This window comes from Fukomys damarensis, unplaced genomic scaffold, assembly GCF_012274545.1.
Source record: "Fukomys damarensis isolate Sample0158 unplaced genomic scaffold, DMR_v1.0_HiC HiC_scaffold_28, whole genome shotgun sequence".
Taxonomy (NCBI): domain Eukaryota; kingdom Metazoa; phylum Chordata; class Mammalia; order Rodentia; family Bathyergidae; genus Fukomys; species Fukomys damarensis.
This window is the reverse complement of record NW_022900940.1, coordinates 34,256,391-34,273,892: the sequence shown is the minus strand read 5'-3', so window position 1 is coordinate 34,273,892 and position 17,502 is coordinate 34,256,391. Positions and strand designations below refer to the sequence as shown.

At 37.1% G+C, this 17,502-nt stretch overlaps 1 long non-coding RNA gene across 1 annotated transcript in view; it reads left to right on the top strand.

Annotated features, from left to right (window-relative positions):
• Window positions 1–17,502, top strand: part of LOC117283603 — a 551,579-nt gene that overhangs the window by 490,308 nt on the left and 43,769 nt on the right. The window lies entirely within an intron of this gene.

Sequence of the window (17,502 nt, the reverse complement as noted above, 5' to 3'; positions counted from 1 at the left end):
ATAGCAACTAATAAAGTGTGATATTGGTTAGGAAGTAAGAATTAATGAATGGGCCAAAGAGAAAAGGAATTTCAGATGCCTGCCATATGTGACTTGCTAAAAGAAATTCATGTGAATTTAAAAATTGTGAAGAGCTGATTTAAAATTTAAAACAGTTATTTTAACTCTCCTTAAGAGGCAAAAATAAATAAATAAAAAGCCTGAAATTGCCATATAAGCTTTGTCACAAGATGGCCACCCTAATGGTTCTCAGGGCCCCCAGGGTGAGTGCTCCTAACACCTTCATGGTGATTGGTTTTTGAACCATTATGTAAGGTGTGTTTTCCTGAAACCATGTTGTGATGTTGGCAAAGTACTTGTTTGATGTGAATGCAGAGGAAAAAGAGATGAGTGTTCCAAAGGAACAAGGCAGAAGGTGAATGACCTACTATGGCTGCCCTCAAAGGCCAACAGAGTTGCTTCTGCGACATTCTGCGAGTCAGCCAGTCACTAAAGTTGGCCCACATTCAAGGACAGTGCAGAACAACCTCTGCCCCAGGAGGAGGGATGTCAGAGACTAGGAAGATAAGTTTTTAAGTTGATAGACTCTCTCAATCCTGGATAGTGTACTGTATTGAAGTAGGAACAGATTTCTATGCAGGATATCTCCTGAGCTGAATGCCATTCTGTTTACTGACTGCTTAAACTTGTTGCAAACATTTAATAAGTTAACACAAGTAAGATAGCAAGTTGTGTGTTTAGAATAAGTTAATGTCATTGCATTAGCTGAAAATAAAGAGGTTGTTCATTTGCTTGCATAATCATAATAGTCTTTTGAATGGTTATGATGAATTCATCTTGGCCTACTGTGCTATGGATTAGGAGATTTTAATACATCAACAGCAGGTATACTTCTATGATTTGTAATGTTTAGAATGACAATAAAGTTTCTGGGTCTCCTTCACCTTCTCTGAAAGTACAAAAAGTATGTCTGTCCACAAAACTCTCATAGTGTGTATTCCCAAATAAGCAGTGTCTAGTTTCCTACCTTTAGTGAAGCCTAGCTTCAAATATAAATAAAGCCCTTTGAGTTGATTGTCACCTCCCCCTTCCCTTTCTAGTCCCTGGCATTGTGAGCATCATACATATACAGTGCCTAGAAAACACAACATTTTCATAGAAACCCCTCTCAGGATTCACCATACAACCTCTTTGCTCATGCTTAGATGGTGAGCAAAGGCTCATAAAATGCATATCATATCATTATGTTATGTTTAAACATTTTTATTTCTCCAGAGAATTTAAAATATACAAACATGTGACTCTGTGAGGAAATGATCCAAAAAAGATTATAAATGCAGCTATAAATGTCAAAGTTCCTAAAACATTTCACTGGCTCTATCTTCAGAGGAAAGTGTTTACACAGAGCACACGCCAGTGTGTTTTATTATTGTTATTGTGGGCATTAAATGTTACAAACGCAATCTGTTTGACACACACGTAAGCGATGGTCTCCACAAACTTGAAGAATCACCTCTAACTCTGTTAAGCTGATCAGGAAGGACAATTTACTGAGGCAGAGCCAATGCCATAGCAAACAGGGCACTGATGTTCCCAGCACACAATTAGGAATATCTTCAGTCTTCAGCTTAATAAATGCTTAACTTTTGGATTTTGTTCATTTTCCTCTTGGTTTTCTGGAGTTAGTAAGTGATTGGATTAATCATAACTTCCTTTCTTGTTTGATCTGTCCAGGATAATCAAGATTTCTTCTCCTTTCTTCAAAATATGCATATATATGTATGTATGTATAAATAAAAGGGGGTGTGTGTGTGTGTGTGTGTGTGTGTGTGATGAAGGAAAGAAGGAAGAGAGGAGAAGGAAAGAGAGGAGGGGAGGAGAAACAAAGTAAATAGGAGGAAAAGAAAAAGCAATGAGAAGGAAGAATAGGACAGATTTGTGGTATCTGGACTATCAACTTGTTGGTTTCTCTTACCTTTATTTTTATTGGTACATCTTTACAGTACATAATGTTCATATTCCCCTGGGGTTGATACCTGTACATCACATATCTTAATTCTTTTTTCATCATTTTCCTTTCACTCTCTTCATTCTGTCAGTCATTTCCTGTACTGTGCAGAAGCTTCTCAGTTTGATATAATTCCATTTATTGGTTCTTGATGTTATTTCTTGCATAGTTGGGGTTCTGTTCAGAAAGTTCCTGCCTTTGCCTATGTCTTCAAGAGTTTTACCTATTTTACCTTGCAGAAGACTGTTTCTTTGATGCATTTAGATCTTTGATCCATTTTGATTTTAGTTTACTACATGGTGAAAGATAGGGATCTTGATTTAATCTTTGGCATGTCGTTGCCAGTTTCTCCGGCACCTTTTATTTTATTTTATTTTTCCCATTGACTTGATTGGTACATTTTAGGTATACAATACAGTTATATTCATCATGAGGATCTTATGCCTTTACATGGTATATCTTGATTCTTATTTTTTCCCCATTCCCCTGCCCTCCTTTCACCCCCTCCACCCTTCCCTATTTACAAAGACTTTGTTTCCATTTTTTTCCCTTTTCTCTTCCCTTTTTACCTTTCCTCTACTCCTTCCATTTGCCCAATACCTTTAGACCTTTTCTTCTTATTACAAAACATCATTTATACATTTTGACCCTTATTTACACTTGTAGTTTATCACACCAGAGAAACTATATGGTATTTACACATGTGTGTCCTATTAATTTCACTTGAGTATGGCCTCAATGAGCATCCACTTAGCTATAAATCTCTCTAGTTTCTCATTCTTTATGCCTGAGTAGTACTACATTTTATTTAAAACACACACACACACACACACACACACACACACACACACACACACATCTTTATCCAGTCTCCAGCTGATGGGCAATTGGGCTGTTCCCAAGTTTTAGCTATTATAAACTGTGCCACTATAAACATGGGTGAGCATATATCACTTTGGTATGATTCTTTTAATTCTTCTGGGAAGATACCCAGCAGGGGAATAGCTGGGTAAAATGCGACCTCTAATCCTAGTTGTTTGAGGTATCTCCATATTGATTCCACAGTGGCTAAACCAGTCTGCACTTCCACCAACAATGAGGACGAGTTCCTTTCTCCCCACACCCCTGCTAGCATTTGTTATTGGTTGATTTCTTGACAGCAGCCATTCTGGGGTAAGGTGGAATCTGAGTGTTGTTTTCATCTGTATCTCTCAAATGACCAGTAATGTTGAACTTTTTTCATATATTTGCTGCTTTTACTTGTTTGTCTGAGAAATATCTGTTCATTTCAGATGCCCGTTTTTGAATTGGGTCTTTGTGAGGAGAGGGCATCTGATGTTTTTGAGTTCCTTATATATTCTAGATAGTAGATAGTAGTCCTTTGTCTGAAGAGTAGCTGGTAAAATTTTTTTCCCTCATTGTAGGTTGTTTTTCAGCTCTGTTGGTGGTTTCTCTTGCAGCACGGAAGCTTTTTTAAAAGATGAGATCCCAGTTGTTGATTCCCATGCTACTGAAGATTTGTTCATAAAGTCTTTTGCTATGCCAATGTCTTCAAGAGTTCTACCTAGCTAATTTACTGACAAGCTTAGTGTCTCTGTTTTAATATTCAGATCTTTAATCCACTTGGATTTTAGTTTAGTGTGTAGTGAAAGGTAAGGGCCTAGTTTTAATCTTTGGCAGATTGAAATCTAGTTTTTCCAACACCATTTATTAAAGAGGCTATCTTTCCTCCAGTGAGGGTGGTTGGCTCCATTGTCAAAGATGAGGTAGATGAGTATGTCTGGTGTTGTTTCTCATCTTCTAAGCTATTCCACTGATTCTTGGGTCTATTTCTTTGCCAGTGCCTTGCTGTTTTTATGACAGTAGCTTTGTAGTATAGTTCCAGGTTGGGGATTGTGATACCCCCTGCCATGTCTCTGTTGCCTAGAATTGCTTTTGCTATTTTAGATCTCTTCTGGTTTCAAATGAAGTTTAGGATTGTTTTCTCTAGTTCTGTGAAATATACCATTGGGATTTCAATTAGGATTGCATTGAATCTGTATAGCAGCTTTGGAAGCATGGCCATTTTCACTATGTTGAGTCTTCCTACCCAGGAGCAAGGGATGTCTTTTCAATTTCTGATATCCTCTTCAATCTCTTTTTTCAGAGTGCTTTAGTTCTCAATGTAGAGGTCTGTTGTTTTCTTCATTAGATTTATTCCTAGATATTTCATTTTTTGGATGCTATTGTGAAAGGAATTGTTTCCCTAATTTCTCTTTCAGTGAATCTGTTATTTGTGTACAAGAATGCTATTGATTTTTGAGTGTTGACCTTATATCCAGCTACTCTACTGAATCTGTCAATTAAGTCTAGAAGTCTTTTGGCAGAGTTTTCTTGGGTCTTCTATGTAGAGTATCATATCATCATCAAATGACAGTTTAACTTCTTCCTTTCTGATCTTTATTCCTTTTACTTCTTTCTCTTGTCTAATTGCTGTGGCTCATGTTTCCAGAACTATATTGAACAGTAGAAGACATCCTTGTCTTGCTCTTGATTTTAGCATGAAGGTTTTTAGTTTTTGGCCATTTAGTATGATGTTGGCTGTTGGTTTTTCATAGATAGCCTTTATCAAATTGAGATAAAGACCATCTATTCCAATTTTCTGCAGGTTTTTTTTTTATCATGAATGGGTGTTGGATTTTGTCAAATGCTTTTTCTGCATCTATTGAGATGATCATATGACTTTGTCCTTGACTCTATTAAAATAGTGTATTACATTTATTGATTTATGTATGTTGAACCATCTTTGAATTCCTTGGATAAATCTGACTTGGTCAGGGTGTATAATCTTCTTGATGACCCTCTGTATTCTGTTGCCAGTATCTTATTGAGGATTTTTGCATCTATGTTCATTAGGGAGATTGGCCTTTAGTTCTCTTTCTTGGCTGGGTCTTCCCCTGCTTTTGTAATCAAAATAATACTGGCTTCCAGGAATGAGTTTGGGAATATTGCTTCCCTTTCAAATTCATTAAAGAGTTCAAAGAGTAGTGGCAATAGATCTTTTCTAAATCTGTTCTGGAATTCAGCAGTGAATCCATCAGGACCTGGGCTTTTCTTGGTAAAGTTTTAATTATATTTTCAATTTCACTGATTGTAAGTGGGGTGTTTAAACTGTTTATATCTTCTTCATCCAAATTTGGTAATTCATATGTATCTCGAAATCTGTCCATTTCTTCTGTGTCTTCCATTTTATTAGAGTACAGGTTTTCAAAGTAGGTATTGATGATTCTCTGGATTTCAGCTGGATCTGCTGTGACTTCCCCTGTTTCATTCCTAATTGCAGGACTATGAGCCTTTTTTTTTTTTTTTTTTTTTTTTTTTACCAGGGATAACTCTGGACCTTGTGCTTACAAGGCAGGCAGCAGAAACACTGAGCTAAATCCCCAGCTCATCTTTCCTTCTTTTGATAAGGTTGGCTAAGAGTTCATGGATTTTATTTATTCTTTCAAAAACCAACTCTTTTATTCATTGATTTTCTTGTATAATTCTCTTAGTCCTCATTGCACTGATTTCTTCTCTCATCTTTATAACTTCCTCCCTTGTATGAGCTTTTGGGTTGTCTTACTCTTCTTTTTCTAAGAGCTTAAAGTTAAGCATTAGGTAGTTTATGTGAGCTCACTCTGTTTTCCTAGTACAGACATTTACTACTATGAATTTCCCTTGAAGAACTGCTTTCATTGTGTCCCATAGATTTCTGTATGTTGTATTGGCATTATCATTTAATTTTAGAAACTGTCTAATTTCTTCTTTAGTTTCCTCTGTGACCCAATGGTTGTTCAGCAGGGTGTTATTCAATTTCCATATGTTTGTGTAGTTCTTGCAGTTTCTTATACTATTCATCTCCAATTTAATTGCACTAAGGTCTGATAATATACAGGGGATAACTTCATTACCTTTGCATTTACTTAAGCATGTTCTGTGAGCTAGCATGTAGTCTATTTTGGAGAATGACTCATGTACACCTGAAAAGAACATATATTCTGATTTTGTGGAGTGGAACACTCTCTAGATATCTATTAAGTCCATTTGTTCAAAAGCTTGGTTCAGTTCTATTATTTCGTTATTGATTTTTTTGTCTAGATGATCTGTCTATTTGTGACAGTGGGGATATTGAGGTTCATCACTACAACTGTATTAGTGCTTATTTGTTTTGTCATGTCCATTAACATTTGTTTTGTATAGTTGGAGGCATTAGTATCTGGTGCATATATATTTATGAATGTCATCTCTTCCTGTTGTATTGTTCCCTTTACATGGATGTAGTGGCCTTGTCTCTCTTAATTAGTTTTGATTTGAAATCTACTTTATCTGTAAATGAGATAGCTACCCCTGCTTTTTTTTCTGGGCTCCTTTTGCATGGAGAATTGTTTTCCATCCTTTTATGTTCAGTCTGTAAATTTCTTTGTGAACTATATAAGTTTCTTTTATACAGCATATTGGATTTTGCTTCTTAATTCATTCTGCCAGTCCATTTCTTTTGATTGGTGAATTGAGGCCATTAACATTGATGGTTATAACTGATATGTATTGACTTATCTTTGTCATGTTATTTTCCTGTTGCTTGCTCTTTTATTTTTTATTTTTCCCTCTCTCCCTTTAATTTCTTGTATTGCCTGTTGGATTTGCTCTGTTGGGCTTTATGGAGTTGTGACCTTCATTGTCTATTTCCAGAATATTGTTTAGAATTATTTGGAATGCTGGTTTAGTATTCAGGAAACTTCTCAGGTCTTCTTTGTCATAGAAGTATCTTATTTCCACATCAATTTTGATAGTTTTGTGGGATATATCAGTCTAGATTGGAAGTTTTTTGTTTTTTGTTTTTTTTTTTTAGGGCTTGAAATACCTCATTCCAGGCTCTCCTTGACTTGCAGATTTTGTTACTTTCTGTGTTATCCGTTTAGGGTGTCCAGGTTGTTGATTGTCAGGCTTTTCCACCTCGTTTTCCCCAGAATTTGCCTTTGGTGAGCAGAAAGTCTGTGTGTGTGCCTTGCTTAGATGTCTTCTCATTTCTATTTTTGTTGTTGGTACTGTCCTTGGTTTAATACCTGGGTTAATACTTCAATCTTCTAGATATAGCTGGTCTTTAGGTTTTGAGTCTCTAATGACTGAGTCACTCTCAGTTTTACAATACCAGGAAAGGCAACTGATTAGATCAATTATATCTTATCCCAACTGATACAGTCTGCAACACAATAGCATCAAGCACATCTAATTGACAATTTGTGGTAGTTACTAATCTATCACCTTTAAAAGTATGAATTAAATCAAAATTGAGGATCAGCCCAAACTATGTTTATAGTGAATAAACTTCAATATAGCAACTTTACCCTTCAGGAAAGGGACTTAGAAGGAGTTAGGGAGAGAGGGATAGACAGGTAGAAGGATAGGGGAAGGTTAGAAGTGAGGCCAGAGGACACAGGAAGATCATGAAAATTCTAGGAAGCTATTGAAGACAAGAGGAGAAGACAGAACAAAACAACAAACACAAGAACAGGAAGATATCTAGAAAGGGAATAGCTAGGTCAAGTGGAATTGCTGGTTGTAATTTTTTGAGGAATCTCCATACGGATTTCCACAGTGGTTGTACTAGTTTATATTCTTACACTGTTGTTTCAGTTTTAGTAATTCATACGTATCTAGAAACCTATCTGTTTCTTCTGAGTTCTCAAGTGCATTGGAATACAGGTTTTCAAAGTAGTTATTAATTAATAATCTTTTGGATTTTTCCATGATTATTTTGATTTCACTTTTTTCATTTCTAATTGCATTGATTTTAGTGTTTTCTTTCCCTTTTTGTAAGACTAAGGGTTTGTCTATTTTGTTTATTCTTTTACTGGCATTGTTGGATTATCTCTTTCTAGGACAATGATGACAAACCTTTTAGAGCTGTGTCAATAAAAATCAATCTTTGTCTATCAAGGTCAGTTAAGTCTCCTCAGGCATTACTTTGGGACAGTGCATAGAGCCTCTCAGCTTCTCTGTCAGTATCAGCTGTCAGGATGGTCATGGCCTTGCTTGACCATGTTGCTTTTGGTGAAAGAGTGGGAGACTTTTTCTTCTTAGTGAGCCTCCTTTGGCACAAGGTAATTTGTCCTCTGGTGTTCAACAATCTCCCTGTTCAGGAGGTTGGGTGACTTACAAGAGATGGAGTATCCTGTAGAAAGAGTTCCTTCATGTCCTGGATTCTTTGTTGACCTCAAGGGGCCAAGGCCAAAATAGTAGTTGTCCTCTTAACCCAGTTACATTTCTAGCTTTGGTTTCCAAACTTTAGTTGTTGAACACCCAAAAGAGAAGATCAGTGATATTAGTAGTGTGGTAGGACTAGTGAGCTTTAACTATTATAATTTTGTCTGGAAATTAAGCACTTTTCAAATATAAAGCACAATCAGAGGGCTGTTATTTCTTACCAACCATAGTTGTAGTGAACTTGCTTTGTAAGTTGTTCTGTGGCTCAGTCTTAAACAATCAATCTCTTTCTAAAATAGCTCCTGATTAAACACTGGCAACATAGTGAACTCTGCACTGGACTTCTTCTCCAATTCTAGCCTGCTGTGTGCAGGGAGTCACCTTTTGGGGTAAAACTCCATGTTGTTTTTGCAGTTTACAAGTGCCATGCACTTTTCCTGGGGCCTGTGCTGCTGGACCAGAACCTTGTTTATCTCTGGAGCTTCTGACCCTAGGGGTTTGCCTTATGTCTACAGAGACAGGTTCCCTGGTTTCATTCACCTTTAGTTGGTCAGCAGTAAATTATATCTAATTGGGTCTGCACTCCTTTCTAAAGAAAACTTTCCACTCTCAGCTCCTTTGCCCTCTTTGTTTTGTACAAAGAGAATCTCTTATCCTAAGAGTCACCCCCATACCAATATTGCTAGAGCAGCACTGTCCATTAGAAATATAAATAGAAATACAGCAATGGTACAGGCCTATAGTCCCAGTTACTCATAAGTCAGATGCAAGAGGATCCCCTGAGTTCAGGAACTCAAGGCCAGTCTGGGCAACATAGTAAGACTCCATCTCAAAGAAAAGAAAGAAAAAGAGGCAAAAATGAAAGCCACACAATAACTTTGTCTAGCAATTGCCTTAAGAAAACTAAAAAGCCAAGCACTTAAGAAAACTTTTAGCCAAGCACTCTGGAAGGGTGATACATCAGGATTGCAAGTTCAAGCCCAGTCTGGGAAATTTAAAAACTTAGCAAACACTGTCGCAAAATAAAAAAATAGAAATTTGGTGGGAATTGTAACTCAATGTGAAGGACTTGGGTTCAAACATTGGCACTGTAAGAAAAGAAAAAGAAGAAAAAGTAGAAAGAAACACGTGAGATTAATTTTAATAGTATATTTTATATAACCTAATATATCCAAAATACTATCAGTATATCAGTATAAACATTTCCACATCATGATTTGTGGAATTTTTTGATATCCAGTGTGGATTACACTCACTGCACATCTCATTTCAAAAGAGCCATCCTCCCAATAGACCCTATCCTCTTTATTGCTATTTATCCTTAAAATAAAATTTTCTTACCTTGAGCCAGCTTGAGTCTGGTTCTGCTTCTTAAAACCAAACAAAGCTCTGAATGCAACAGCAAGGGGAGGGCTTGATTACAGTGTTTTAGTTATTTATTTCTTGTCTTTTGAGGAATTATGTGGTACAGCACCAGACCTTTTCTATTCAGCTATGTGCTTTTGGAGATGTTTGGGACTATTTGTTCTTTACTTGAGGATAGAATTTCATTTTGTCTTCACATGTACCCCTTTCTTTAGGATGTTGCATTGTGTTTGCAAAAACAGTGATGCAATGTAATTTTTCACCAAGCAATTCAAAGAGTTCTTGCCAATGCCCTTTGAGACTATTATGAAAGTTGTTAGCATTAAACGGCGCTGGTAAGGTGTTGTCTTTGATGCCATATAATTTCATTAATTTAAATCCAAGCAAAGATCAAATTTTCCAATTCATCTCACTATTTATTAGCCTTAGCTTTCTTGGTGATTAACTTTGATGACAATAGCATTTCACACGAAGTATGAACATAAAACTCCACTTCTTACATTACAATGGATTATCTTTTGGTAAACGTTTCTCTTGGGAATAGCTTGGAGGAACCACAAGTCTAGAAGTTAATGAACCAAGCCTCAGTTTACCTATTAATTAAATGGAAGAGTTTTCTGACAGTAAAATATGCTGAAAATAAGAGATCTAAATTATGTTTATGAGTGGTGTATATATGCAATGTGACACAGTAATATGATTGGTTTACATTTATTTTAATGTTATTGATTGTGTTTTAGGAATGAGACAACTGCTTGGAAACAATGAAAACTTATTTTTTTACTTCTAGAATTTACTCTAATTGTAATTGTTTCCCTATCACTGACCTTACATATGTAGCAGTGTCCAAACTCAAACCTCAAATGCAAAATTTAAGGAGTGTCCCAAAACTCAGCAATCAAAGCAAATACTTCAATGCAATATTTATAAAAATAAAAATTAACACAAAAATTAGATGAGAGATTTCAGTGAGCAGAGAACACTGACCTTGGCTGTTAATAAAATTTATCAGCCCACATTACTGAAGTTTGCATATAATTTCAGAAGTATCCACCACACATAGATTTCAGTCAGTTTATGTAATCACTGGGTTCTAATCTCTTTTCTTATGTGTCATTGTTCTCCCAATCTTCTCACTTTAGGGTTCTCCCCAGATATTATAAGAGGAAATTCAAATGTGTTTCACTCTTCAAATCAAAATTAAGGAAGTACTCTGTTGATGCTGCATAATTCTAAATAACTGTGAAACCTACTTTTAGGCAGAATATAAATAACATGCTTGAGAATAGGAATCTATGAATAGTTCTCTGAGTAAAAGAACGGTGTAGCTAATTTCACTCCATTGAGGTAACGCTAAACAAGATGAGTTGTTTTATTTCATACAAAGGAATGACAAAATTAAAGCATGTGAAAATGTGATAAGATTTTCAATTATGATTTTTCCCCCCAGTTTGAATTTTTACTCTTCTGTGCTGCTAGAAACAGAACTCTCAAAAGAGCCACCTTCTCTTTCATGAGCCTTGTAAGAATCACTTTGGTCTAGACTTGACTTTATTGGTGGTCTCCTGATTCCTTGATGTTTTTATCATCATTTCAGATTATTATTCAGGTTGAATGGGACAGAGGAAATAGTAAGGTAGATAGTATGTGAAACTGAGGGCACATCTCAAACTTTATTTGATGGGTTCTTGCTAAAATGCAAATGCCAGAATAGGACCTGAAAATCTGCATTTCTAGCCAGGTCTCTAGTGATGGCCAAGTTGCTGCCTCTTGGACCACACTGAGTAGCGAGAATCTATGCTACTTGTGGGATTCTGTTGTTGATTTCAAAGCTGAATGTTTAAATAATTACTGCATCTGGAAAAGTATATTCTGTAGAATATGAGGTCCTTGAAAGTAAGAGTTTTATTTTCTTCCTATATTCCCAGTTCCTAGGACACTGCAGAGCATGTTGAAGGCACTTAAGTGTCAGATTGTTACCATATGAATGAATAAATTTGGGGACAGTTTTAAAACAAAGGCTCTTAAGGGCTTCTTGGGGTTTCTTTTACTTCATTGGATCCTCTTATCTTTGGAAATCTGGTAAATTCCACAGACTTCTCAGGATAATTTAGAATGCATAAAATAAAATTTATAGGGTTTACAGAGAAAATCAATTATATGGAATTATAGTTATCAAAATATATAAGTTAAACATGTGATGTAATAATGCATATGCTTCTAAAAAAACAAAACCTAGCAGTGGTTTTAATAATTACTGTAATTTTGAAAAAGTAATGAATAAAAACAATGTTTTCAGATATCTACAATGACTGTAATTTGATAGGAATATATCTGTGATTTCTCAGTGATAAAGAGACAGGTACTGCTGCTAATAGCACTATTGATTATTTCATCATTAAAGGACATACTAGGTTTCAGTTGGAGGTGAGAGAAAATAATGAAACTGCTTTCACATGCAGGTTCAAAGACATCCTGCATTCGATCCATTACCCTCGTCCAGCCTGCGAGCCTCAGTTTCAGAGCCTGATTGTAGATGGTTCCTGGGTTTTGTTTTTTTAAGCTTTTCCAGTATTGGATGGAAACTGTTTTATGAAAAAAAATACAGCATTACTTACGACTATTTAATTTAACAGGGTATCTCATGCTAGACATATTATTCCATTTTTTAAATATAGCACTTCCACTTCCAAAAATCTGGAATAGCTTTTTCTGGCAATCATTTTATTTCCTTTTATTCATATCTACAACAATGACAAAAATATAATGTATTCCCTTATTTACTGAATACACAACTCACAAGCGCAACTTTGTAGAGTGCATTCCCATGAAACAGATCCATAAACCTGGTAAGCCCATCAAGACCCGCCAGGAACGCTTGAACTAAATCTTCATTTGTTATTCACAAACGTTTCACTTGGCCCTCTCAATGAATTATGTGCTGCCTCACTGACAAGAAGTGTAACAGACTACACATCGGAGAGATGCAACAGGGCTTGTGGGATTGTTTTATTGAACAATTTCACAGGTGTTAACCGTAGAGGTGGGCTGAGGCGTTTCAAGCAAGAGAAGGTAACTCTGAGATGAGTTACTCAGACACCTGTTGGCAAATTGTGTCCCTTACCTTGCTTCTTTGGGGCAGTTTTGCAGAGCCACCTCATTGGTCTTCTGTTCCGGAAGACAGGATGTGAGGGGAGAGAACGAATAAGCATTGCAGTTTGGCACAGCCTCCCTGCTAGACAGGGAGTGTCTGACTGGGGGTAGGATACAGTAGAGAATGGGTTTTATTTGGCCCACGTGCCATTAGTAAAAATTGAATTTGAATGTTCTTAGGCAATGGCATGCAGGTAAATGTTTAAATCACCAACCCTCTGGGATGCGGGAGGGGTGGAAGCTGAGATCTCTGGAGTTGCCAATTTCTGTAGAATAAACTGTAGATTCTGAGCTTCACACTGAGGACCCAGAGAGGGGACTTGGGAGGAACTGCACACAGCCCACCCTCTGGAGCCCTTGTCACCAATTCCAGCTCAGAGCATGCCTTCCCAGGGGTTCCCACCTCCTCAGGGTGCCCGTCTCCTGCCCTCCCGTGGTGCTGGAGCCACCGCCTTGTCATGCTGGAATTCATGGCTTCTGCCTCCAGCTTTTCTAGACTCCTGAGGTTGGTCACAAAGCCAGAGTGAGGAACGTGCCGGCTATTTTGAGGTGTGATCAGACTTGCATTCATCCTGAAGAAAGCAGGATGATCACACACACACACACACACACACACACACACACACACACACACACACAAAACAAGAATTGAGACTAGGATGCAGGAGCTTGGGTGTCACATAGCTATCTCTGCTTTCATCTGTCCAAACCAGCTGAAGGTCACAACAGATGAAAGGTGAGGTTGACTTCAAAATGCAAGAGGACCACAAAGAAGAAGAAATATTACCATTTCTTCCCCTGTGCTTCCTCATTCTTCTACAGGAGACATTCCGCAAGGATTGGATACTATTTCTGTCTTTTCACACATCTTTTTTGCTAATTTTCAGTGGGCTTCTGAGAGCTGATATAATTGTGTGGGCCATGTGGAAACTGATGGAGAGACAGATATATACTGAAAATGAGATACATATATTTTACTATCACTTTTAGTGATACAGTTATTGTTAAATGAAATAGATTTTAAGTTTCTTAAAATGAAATAAAGGCTTGAGAACATAGTACTTAAAATTATATCTATGTGTCTTCTTGTTTTATATTTAAACTAGGGGGGGAAAAGCTATATTCACTGTTAGTAATGCTTAGACAACAGCCAAAAGATTTTTTCCAAGCTCCCAAATCAGTAGATCATGGTTGCAAGCCCTACTGAGTCCTAGCAGTTATCGAAGAGCCACACCGACCACTTCCCACCCTGCCCATCACACACTTCCCTCCCATGTTCCTTTTTCAGCAGTCAATTGCTGTGCCCTTCCACATCCAGCAACTCCCCTCCCACTGCAGTCCCTAGCATTATTGTCTATACAATAATGTTAATGTCTCGTAACATTGACAAAGCGCTCCTAACAGAAAGGCTGGGGACCCTGTTTAGTTCCATGGTCGTCTCTCACTTCCTCTTTCAGTTTTCACTAAATTCATTAGAGTCTTCCCTGGGGCCCTTTAGTGCACCCCTCTGTTCCTCTGATCTCACTGCAGTGCCCACAGCATATTGCCATCTGTGCAGTTGGACCATACATTCCCTGGGAGTGGAGACTGCAACTTGTCTATCCCTGTGACCCGCCCCATGTCCTATTGTTTGTTATATACATAGTAAAAGCTCCACAAAAAGCTTTGTGAATGAATGAATGCTTAATGGATTCTCCAGTAAATGGGAATAAATTGAATGGAGTTCATAGAAGAAAAGGTTTTAGAAAGAATTTTAAGGAATGCAAGATTTGCAGTAGGAGCTATATTTCCATGCAGAAATGAGGAAGTGAGTGAAATGTCTGTAGAGGGTGACATTTCAGTTTGATTAGCTAAGGTCTGCCTTTTGGAAAACAGAAGAGGGGAGCCAAATACTGGAGGGGGCAGTTGGTAAGGTTCAAAGCAACTATGCAAAGGAATTTAGTTACAAGGAGAAGCTACTGAAACCATGAGTCTGTATGCCCCATGTATGCTGAAAGCTCAAGAGTATGCTAGATTATCTTGCAAACTCCTGAGTCCCAAGAGTTGTGGCCCCAGGACAAAGGAATGAAGAAAACCCAGGACTTTAGGTTTCTTTTGCAGTTGCCTCATTTAGTTGTACTTTTTTAGGGCAAAATGGAACGTGCTATAGAAAACTATGTTTCTTCTTTGTCTCTTGGAACTAAAACTCTACTCCACATAAATGTCTTCACATTTTCATAAGATTAGCAATAACATCATAAAATGTGTTTTCATGTTTTTGTTAAATTTCGTCTTTCATAAAAATTATGTGTAGTTTCTGCATCCAGTGGTGGGCAAGGCAGTATCCTTCACAGAAAATCCCTCATGCCCTAGATTCCTTGCTGGCTACTTAAATAATTTTGACAAGGATAACTTTATTTTACAAATACACACAAACACACACACTTCTTATGCTATTAATGATCTTTAGTATCTCCTATAGCAAATCTGCTATGTATTATTTTAAATCCTCACTTTTCATAGATCCTGTTGTTATGTTGATAACGACCACAAGAAACCATTTCTGTTGAGGAGGTATATATACTTGCCCTGATTTGAACATTACATGTGTATACAAGTATCAAAACATCACATGGTACCCTATAAATATATACAATTTTTTTGTGTCAGTTAAATAGTAAACACAAAAATTTTTCCCAGTAAGTTGACATTTTAGGTATATAATGCAGTTACATTCATTAGGATCTTGTACTTTTACATGACAGATCTTGGTTCTTATTTGTTCCCATTCCCTTGCCCTCCCTTCACCCACTCTACCCTTCCCTATTTACAAAGACTATGTTTCCAGTTTTTTCTTGTCACATATTTTTTCTTATCCATTTTTACCTTTCCCCCACCCTTCCCACTCCCCCACTCCTTTAGACATTTTCTTTCTATAAAACAATATCAATTCTACAATTTGATTCTTATTTATACTTTTAGTTTTTTTCACCAGAGAAACTATATGATATTTATATACATGTGTCCTATTTATTTCACTTAAGAGTATGGCCTCAGTATGCATCCACTTAGCTATAAAATGTCTCTAGTTTCTCATTCTTTATTGCTAAGTAGTACTCCATTTTATATATTTTTTTAAATCTTCTTTATTCAGTCTCTAATTGATGGGCAATTGAGCTATTCCCAAGTTTTAGCTATTATAAACTGTGCCACTATAAACATGGGTGCACATATATCACTATGGTATGATTCTTTTAATTCTTTGGGGGAATACCCAGCAGGGTAATAGCTGGGTCAAATGGGACCTCTAATCCTAGTTACTTGAGGCATCACCATATTGATTTCCACAGTGACTGCACCAGTCTGCACTCCCAGCAACAATGGAGAAGGGTTCCTTTCTCCCTACAACCTCACCAACATTTGTTATTGGTTGATTTCATGATAGCAGCCATTCTTTCGGGGGTGAGGTGGAATCTCAGTGTTGTTTTCATCTGCATCTCTTGAACAACCAGTGATGTTGAACATTTTTTCATATGTTTATTTGCTACTTTTACTTATTTGTCTGAGAAATGTCTGTTCATTTCAGATGCCTGTTTTTTAATTGGATCTTCATATTTGGGGGGTCTGATTTTTTTAGTAGGGCAAAACAAAAGACATTAACCAAAGAAAAGAAAAGACAAGACAAAACATTACTGGCCCTGCCAGCAGCTACCCATACGCCGTATTGCTTCTTCAAGCTTCCTCCCATTCTTCCTCTACACTCTATCCCTTTCTATCAAATTTATTATCTTTAGGAATTCGCTGTTTTCTCCCAAGGGGAGGAAGAAAAAACCCTCACTCTTCAAGATGTTACTTTGTTTACTCCAGTTAATTATTTAAGAGGATTCTTTAAGCCCTCACCACTCAACCTTTACAATTCCACACAGAAACAAAGATAACTCAGAAGCCTGAGAATCTTTATGCAAATTGAGGTTTCCAGAGCTGCAAAGGGTTCATCGTGGCTTTAGCCTGGAGAGGATTGGACACCAGGGCACAATGGCCTTGGTTGCTCCTGGTAGGAAGATTTTGGCCACAAACACGGAGCTATTTGTTGAACATGTAAGCAAATATTAATAATACAGCATTAATTTATTGCTTCTGCAGATTATTCTAATACAGACTTGCTGACTTGTACATGTATAATACATAAACACATCCATGAAAATTTAATGCTGTCATAGTAGTGCATTCACACACAACATTGCCTGTTGACACATTTTCATCTTCTTAATACAGCTTCCAGAAGGAGTCAGCATAATGTCAAGGTGACAGAATGAAGAACGACACCAGAAGAATGGTCAGAGAATTAACTTTTCAAACTTTTGTGTCAGTTAGATATTTGGATGGACATTTGGTAAAATCTGTGAGAAAGGATATCACTTCATTTTGAAAACTGGATCCGGAATTACCACGGAGGGTAGCGAAAGAACACATCTAAGGGCAAATTACAATGAATTCTAAAAGGTATTATGAGGCATGCTCTGTGGTACAGATTAAGATTTCAGATTTTAAAAAAACATTTTCCATCATTTGACAGAGTACAGTCAACCTTACAGAGAAATTTCAACACCAACATTTCTTTCAAAATGAACACTTGTAAAGAGTAGGAGCTGAAGAGAAGAGGGGCCCTTTTTCCACATGATCTGAGCCTTGAAGCTTGGGGTACAGACTACTCATTTCCATCAGGGCGGTTGAGACTAGATCTCTCCATTACCTGCTCTCCAGTTTCTGAG